The following is an 8,869-nucleotide window of genomic DNA, read 5'->3' on the forward strand; positions in this document are numbered from 1 at the left end:
CCTATGATTCTCTCCCCTCTCCTCTCTGGACCCTGTCAGCCTGCTCCATATTTGAGTGTCATTGGTCATATTTTGCTTGCTTGTTTGTTTTGTTGTTTAGATTCCTGTTAAAGGTGAGATCATATGGTATTTGTCTTTCACTGCCTGGCTTATTTCGCTCAACATAATGTTCTCCAGTTCCATCCATGATGTTGCAAAGGGTAGGAGCTCCTTCTTCCTTTCTGCAGCATAGAATTTCATTGCATAAATGTACGATAGCTTTTTGATCCAGTCATTTACTGATGGGCATCTAGGTTGCTTCCAACTCTTGGCTATCGTGAATTGTGCTGCTATGAACATCGGAGTGCATAGGTTCTTTTGGATTGGTGTTTCAGATATTCCACGCAGCAAGATTTTTACTGATACGTCCCCTAGAGCAAGGGACATAAAGGAAAGAATAAACAAATGGGATCTCATCAAAATTAAAAGCTTCTGCATGGTTAAGGAAAACAGTATCAAGATTAAAAGAGAAGCAACTGTTTGGGAAAACATATTTGCCAATGATACCTCAGACAAAGATTTAATCTCCAAAATATACAAAGAACTCACTCAGCTCAACTCAAAGAAGACAAGCAACCCAATTAAAAAATGGGCAAAGGACTTGAACAGACATTTCTCCAAGGAGGACATACAGAGGATCCAGAGACACATGAAAAGATGCTCAATATCACTAGCTATCAGAGAGACGCAAATTAAAACCACAATGAGATACCACTTTACACCAGTCAGAATGGCTATGATAAACAAAGAAACAAACAACAAGTCCTGGAGAGGTTGTGGGGAAAGGGGGACCCTAGTTCACTGTTGGTAGGATTGCAGACTGGTACAACCACTATGAAACACACAGTATGGAATTTTCTAAGAAAACTAAAAATGAATGTGCCTTTTGATCCAGCAATTCCACTATTAGGAGTATATCCTAAGAACCCTCATACAAATAAATCATTAAAAAATAAATAAACCAAACAGCATTTATCAAGATATTTTAGAAGTTTACATGCCTCTGCTCAACTTTATTGATGATCAAGCCAAGTTTATTGGAAATAGCTTTTTTAGAAAACAGGGACAAAGTCATGAATTTGAAGAATCACACAAGAAGCAAAGGCAATCTTAAATTTTTGTCACAATTACACAAGCCAGAAGTCATTCAATATCCAAGTGTAATTACAAAATGCTTATAAGTGAGAACATTTCAGATTGTTAGGGAAACCTAAGCAGGAAAATGAGACTGTTCTGTTCCCTAGGGAGGTATTGTTTCTGGGATTTGAGACACAATATTTTAGAAAAACAATAGGAGATGCTTCTTGTAGTAATATGTCCATTTTAACCCATGGCCTTGAAAATTTTACCTCTGACCGTGGTCCTGTCTTGAACAGCAACATGGCAAGAGTGCAACTGGACTAGACTAAAGCCCAAGCAGAGATGGATGTCAACCCTACAAGCACAAAGACAATAGAATTGAGCTAGAACACTATTACCTTACAAGACAACTGAAATGTATTTAAAATTAGATTGCATATGCTTCTAGCTACTATAAACAGAGATGAGTTTAATGTGTGAACTAAAGAAAACTAAAAAGAAGGGAGAAAGTAGAAGGTTTTAGCAATTCTTATAATCTGTTTCTTGGTCTCGATGCTGATTACTAGGATTTTTTAAAAACAAGTTGTGTACTTAGCACTTAAATATTTTCTGTATGTACATGCTGTACCATGACTCACCTAAAAAAGCAGCTACCATGAGAAAGATTCTCATATTAATATCAAGTACCTGTTTGAATATGGAATGTAGATAGCTCTCACTCACTGACAGAAGTCAGAATTGAATTTCAACTTTTGAAAACTGTATGGCAATTTTCTATAGCAGCTGTACCTAAAATCCCACCAGCAGTTTGGTGCCCAACAGAAATGAGAAAGTATGCACATGCAAAGCTTGGACAAAAATGATTGAGGTGGCATTATTTGGGATTTGACAAAAACATTTAGTGAGATTATTCATTGGAATACTGCACAACAAAGAGAATGAATAAACTATCTTCACATGTAATAGCTTGGGGAAATCTCATATACATGATAATGAATGAAAGGATACAAAATGAGAGGATAAAAACAGAATGATTATAATTCTCTACACTTCATAAAAATATACACAATGCTTTACTATTTTGGCATTTATTGTATTAGGGTCCACAAACAGTCTCTGAAAGACTAATTTTCTTTTCTTTTTTTTTAGCATTTTCAACTTTTTATTTATCAACCACTTATACAGAACTTATTGTAGCCCAGGCCTTTCCTAGGCACTTTAAAAAGAATAACTCATTCAGTGATTTAAAACAACACAGTCCTGAAAGGCTAGTTTTCTCATTTTTGTTCAGGGGTTGAATTGGGGAATTTTAACTTTCAAAAACACACAGTTTAAAACATACATATGCATATATTTTTAAAGTTTTTCAAAACCTGAAGATATTTATAATCAAATTATAGATGATTGTGAGATTTCATTATTAATTGTTTAATCTCTAAGAGTTTCTTTAATACACACAGTTTCAAAATATTATTATAAAATTAACAAAGCATATAATTTCCATAAACTATTTCATTAAAATATTGTCTTTTGTCACCAGAAAGTGCTACCCCACTTGTATATCACAGGTATTTTTAGCAGCCTTCACTCACTACTTTCCCTGTTCCTGCACCAGGAAGCCTCACTGAACTGGTTTTCCTTGATGGCATCATCAGGGGCTGCACTGTGTGATAACCATCCAGGGCCCAACAGCCATTATCTGGGAGAAGGAGATTATGAGAAGGCTGTTCTCTGTGCTGCACTGTGTGGGGGGCACCTGTGATATCAGGAAAACATTGTAGATTAAAATATTTTTCTCTCTTGTTTGCTCTGAAGTCTTAAATTGTGTTGTGAATCTTCCCCCTTAAACACATAGTTAAAGAAAGCCATTCTATTAGAACATAAATCCTTTGGGAATGAATTTAAATGATCTACTTTTTGACAATACATTGCTCTCCATATCCTGGGTGTCATGGGGAGTGGGAGTTACACTACAAGGGCTCCCAGGTTTATGAAGATCACCTTTGGATCCTGCTTGAAGGAAGTGTTGCCTGAGGCAGCTGGCATTTCTGGAGACAAGGAGCACCTGAGGGGAAAATGAGTGTGGAGAGGAATCTGAAGAAGGTGACCAAGGAGGACTCTGCCTCCTCCACATATACCCCAGAGAAATAAGACAATGGTTAGAGTTCTTCAGTCCCACAGGTACAGCACTCTCTTGTGTTTAGCTGGTGGAAAAATACTTAGGTGGTTTTTCAACACATCTAGCATTTGTTCAAGTCTGTAGTTCTTTGTCAATCACCCCGTCTGTTGTGGAAAAATAACACATGATAAAACATATAATTAATTATATCTGTCACACATTCCTGAGAGACTATTCAATGCCCAGACATGGAGATGGTGATATAACCCAGCTCAGTGGGGTGGCAGGGCTGATCCCTCCTGCAGACAGACTGGATGGAACACAGAAGTCAGTGCACTGGGATGGGGCAGGGACTTTCTGTTTGTCTGGTTTCTGTTTAGATGTTTCTCATTTTTATCTTCCTTGGACTCAATGTATCCTATGAAACCTATAGAGAGGGTGTAAAATGTTATACCAAGTTTGAGGTACTTTTCCAATCTAATTATTTTAAAGACATATGCATAAATGGCAGGATATACAGTAAAATGCAAGCATAAATTGCGGAAGTGGGAAGATTTTTTATTCTTAATCTTTTACCTCTACTTTTTAGAATTTATTTTAATTTTTTTCAGTATGAACATTTTATATATTATTTATTTATCTATTTATTTATTCCATTTATTATGTTATTATAGTTGTTCCATTTCCCCTATTTATTCTCCTCCACCCTTCACACCCACTCCACCAGCATTGCCCCCACATACACCTTTAGTTCATGTCCATTGGTCAAAAATATAAATTCTTTGGCTTCTGCATTTACTATACTTTCTATATTTTTGAAAATAAATATTTTCTTTATTAAAAAATCTTTCTACAGGAACAGATATTCAAATGAGTTTATGCCAAGGGTTTGGAGAACTGCACATTAACCACTAGATCATTAAACAGATTTTCTTTTTCTGTTCTCCTGGCTTCCACTCAACTGTCACTACATTCTCACAGAAAAGAAGAGGTCACATATGACATACATAACATATTGATTGGATAAATTATAACAGTGAATCATAGAACTCAACTGGCCTCCAAAGACCAATTCTTCAAAGCAAAGAGAGGCAGATTGCAGAGCTACTCAAGGAAAATAGGAATTAAAAAAAAAAAAAACAATGAGAAATTTCTTCTGAAAACTAAAAATGGAACTGCCTTTTAACCCAGCATTTTCATTGCTGGAATTATATCCTAAGAATCCTGCAACACTAATTCAAAAGAACTTACACACCCCAGTGTTCACAGCACCACAATTTACAATAGCCAATTGTTGGAAATAGCCTAAGTGCCCATCAGTAAATGAGTGGATCAAAAAACTGTGGTACATTTACACAGTGGAACTCTATGCAGCAGAAAGAAAGAGAGGGACTCTTACTATTTGCAACAACATGGATGGAATTGGAGAATATTATGCTAAGTGAAATGGGCAAAGCAGTAAAAGACCATATGCTCTCACCTATCAGCAGAACCTAATAAACAAAACAAACAACCAGCAAAATAGAACCAGAGACATGAAATAAAGAACAACCTGACAGTGACCAGAGAGGATGGGAGAGGGAGAAGGGAAATAAAAGAGGAAAGAAGGGTAAGGATCAATTCAAGGAACATGTATAAAGGACCCATGGACAAAGGCAACAGTGGGGAACAAAGAAAGTGAAAAGTGGGAGGTGGGTAGAGAAAGGGAGAGTAATGGGGGGAAATGGAGACAACTGTATTGAACAACAATGAAAAAACATTCCAATGTGTAGAACTCACCAGAACTTTAACTTGTGACCCTTTCTCAATCTACTCTACCTTTGAACTGAGCATAAATATAAAGGCTTTAAAAATGAAAAAAAATCAGAAATATTTTAATTTTGGGCAAAATGGGGGCAGGGTTCAACATGATTATTCTTTAAATTTACTGGACTGTGGATAGATGAGGACTTTTATCCTGTGACTGACACATCTGTTCTCTTGGTGAATACATCATGTGGATTCTAGGTGATTAGAGGAAAGTTACTCACAGAGAAATATAGCAACACTTTCTTAATTCTCTGTCACCCTTGACCAGCATGCCTAGAGTCAGGTCCCAAACATTCTGCAGAAATTCTGCTCAACAACAGCTGCTGTTGGAGGGAGCATGGTTAGCCCAGGCCTATTTCAGTCTAACAATCACTGATGGCGACCCTCCAGCCTCTTTTTGAGCAACCACCACCCTCTTTCTCCAGTGGGTCCTGAGTCACAGACTATCTCTATCCCTGACTATTGAGACTGAAAAGGACTGGATGGGTTAGTAGGGAACAGGAGAACAGGGGAATGTTATATACAGAAACTCACCATATCTCTGCCCATCCACAAGTGTAACCGTGAAGAAAAACAAAACAACATAGCCATTATTTGTACCTCTCAACTATGTTTCTCAATTACAGGACATAATGCAGTCTCTGCAGTACTGAAAAACAGCAACAATCTTATCAGAAGATGTGGGTTACTGAACCAATTAAATTAGAACTATTGCCTCCGCTATGAAAATATTAATTTCTTAATTTCTAAGAAAGGAGTAACAAAAATTACCATAAATACTACATAGATTCGTATGGAAATAGGATGATTTAATATAAAAATTGTGCCACAAGCTTGGAAGAATGGTATAGAAACATAAGAGATATTATCATTAACATTTATTGACTCACATTATATAGCATGTATTCCAAATAGTCAGATTTCCTCATGGAGTCTTACCATTGTTGACTGCTTTTTCTAATTATTGAAATGAGCAAGAATCAGCAATTTAACTAATAAGATAGATGATGTTAACACTGCACATCCATTTCCTTCCTCCACAACCAGAGATTTCCAGACGTGATTCATGGCTGTTGAGAACTGCACCGTGTTTACTGACTTCATACTCTTAGGTCTCTCTGACAGGCAGGATGTGCAGCAGGGGCTGTTTGTGCTCTTCCTGCTGGTTTATGGCATCACTGTGATCACCAACCTAGGGATGATCCTGCTGATCAACATGGACCCCCAGCTCCACACGCCCATGTATTATTTCCTGAAGAATCTGTCCTTCAGTGATATCTGCTAGTCTTCCTCTGTCTCCCCCTAAATACTGGCTGATTTCTTTTCTCAGCAAAAGAAGATTGCATATAATTTATGTGCTTTTCAGATTTTCATTTTTGGTACCTTTGCAGATGTGGAATATGTCATGCTGTCTGTGAGGGCATATGATTGTCACATAGCCATTTGTAATCCACTTCTGTATACAACAGCCATGTCTGGAAGAGTGTGTACCCAGCTAATGGCCATTGTCTACATTCAAAGTCTGGTGTACTCTGCAATCTTTACTTATGGCACTATTCGATTGTCTTTCACAATTCCAATATCGTCAATCACTTTTTCTGTGACTTCCCACCCTTACTAGCCCTCCCCGCCTAGACACAACCGTCAATGAGATAGTGATGTTCACTTACAGTAGCTGTGTTCTGGGGTTCAGTATTGTCAGTCTCTTCCTCTCCTAAACCTACATCATAACCACCATCCTTAGAAGGAAATCAGCCAAGGGCAGACACAAAGCCTTCTCTACCTGTGCCTCCTCTCACTTAACCACTGTGTCTATGTTTTATGGGACACTCCTGTTCATATATTTCCAACCCAGATCAAGCCACTCCATGGAAACAGACAAAGTGGACTCTGTTTTCTACACAGTTGTCATTCCCATGTTAAACCCACTGATCTACATTTTGAGGAATAAGGATATGAAAGATTCCCTGAAAAAAGCAGTTGGTACTAAATTATGTTCTGATTGAAGCCATGTTTTCCCAAAAAATGTTGATTTGAAGATGCTTAAAGCCAAAGTTCAGGTATTCTTCTTTTTGAGTTACAGTTTTTTCACCTTTTTTGTTTTTGCTTCCCTCTATTCCACCCCCCACAAGTCCACAGTCAATGCCCCATCAGTCCCCATACTCCTGTTCCTCTATTTGTGTTCCTTTCCTTGTTCTTTTCCCTTCTTTCTCCCTTCTTCCCTCTGGTCACTATCAGTTTATTCTTTAATTCCTAATCTCTGGTTCTATTTGGCTCATGTGTTTGTTTTGTTGATTATGTGCCAGTTAAAGGTGAGATCATATGGTATTTGTCCTTCACTGCCTGGCTTATTTCACTTAGCATAATTCTCTCCAGATCCATCTATACTGTAGCCATGGTTAGGAACCCATGGCTTCTCCTTCTTTCCTTTTGCTCTGTTATGGTACATTGTGTAAATGTACCATAGTATTTTGATCCACTCATTTACTAATAGACACTTAGCTTGCCTCGAACACTTGCCTCACGTAAATTGTGCTGCTATGAAGTTTGGAGTGCATCTGTTGTTTTGAATTGCTGTTTCAGGTATCTTGGGGTATAATCCCAGCAGTGGAATTGCTGGGTCAAAATGCAGCTCCATTTTCAGGCATTTTGATATACGTTTCTATTGGCTCACCAGTGCCCTTTTTAGGTATTTTTCATTACTGATCATTGCATCTAAGTGAAATGTAGGGGGCAGTCATTGTTGATCATAATCTTGTCCTCCAACTAAGGGAGACCATTAATGTATTTACTTTAATCTTTTTCAAAGAGGATTTTTTATGCCTCCTTCTCCATTCATGGGTAAGTCCCAGTGAGATGTCACAGGCAGAGAAACCTTTCTGCCCATGTCATTTCAACTGACTCTCCCAAGATTCCATTTTTTAACAATGGATATAATAAACCTGCTCATTCTGAAGGAGTTTAAGCATTAGAATGTGTTTTTGTCTTATTCCTATGCACTTGTACCACCCTACAGATATTTCATCATAACACTTAGGATTATATGTAGTGAGTGAGTAAACAAGAATTTTAAAAAAGGACTCTAGTCTGAAGTGAAAGTTACATAAATCATGACCCTTTCCTGTCTTGTTCACAAATATTTCTTCCTTGCTATTGACTATGCAGTGTTGCAGGATGTTATTCAAATACATTTGTTGAATGAATGAATGAGTGTTCTCTGAAAAAAATAATGCATGTTTTTGAAATACAGAGCTCCCTTTATTATATTTTATTCTATTCTGATATGTTCATCTTAGACAAAATTTATGGGTGCTCTTTGTCTTTCTGCCCCATCTAAATAAGTTTCAGGGACAGTGATCACACACAGAGAACTTCCTGGATCATCTATTTCTCATCATTCTGCCCCAAATTTATTAACAAATATCCGAAGGATTAGGAGCTATAGATTTATACTGCACCTCAGAGTACTCACATCACCCTATGAATTTCCCTTCTTCCCCTCAATGTGGAGAACAGACATGACCCTACTGGTAAATGTACAAAAATACATGAATGGAAGCTGGGCTTAATAACACTGAGACATCCTCAAGGTCACCAGAAAGAAAAACTCCATCTTGAAGTGTGCAAAGCTCCACACTACTTAAAACAAAATTTTTAAAAATGAAAACCCCAATTGATACAGATTGAATTTTAAAGGCATAATTATAAACAAAAAGAGGTGTTCATGGAAAAATAAGAAAACATAGTATTTTATCTGTAATGTTTACATTTGCCATCTGTTTATCTGTGTAATAAACTGAAACCACATTTTACACACGACTT

At 37.2% G+C, this 8,869-nt stretch overlaps 1 pseudogene; it reads left to right on the forward strand.

The window, feature by feature from the left end:
* Positions 1–6,113: 6,113 nt before the first annotated feature.
* On the forward strand, positions 6,114–7,053 carry LOC118990480 (olfactory receptor-like protein OLF2; annotated as a pseudogene).
* Positions 7,054–8,869: the final 1,816 nt, after the last annotated feature.

This window comes from Sturnira hondurensis, unplaced genomic scaffold (assembly GCF_014824575.4).
Source record: "Sturnira hondurensis isolate 20B ecotype Veracruz unplaced genomic scaffold, ASM1482457v3 Scaffold0007077, whole genome shotgun sequence".
Classification (NCBI taxonomy): domain Eukaryota; kingdom Metazoa; phylum Chordata; class Mammalia; order Chiroptera; family Phyllostomidae; genus Sturnira; species Sturnira hondurensis.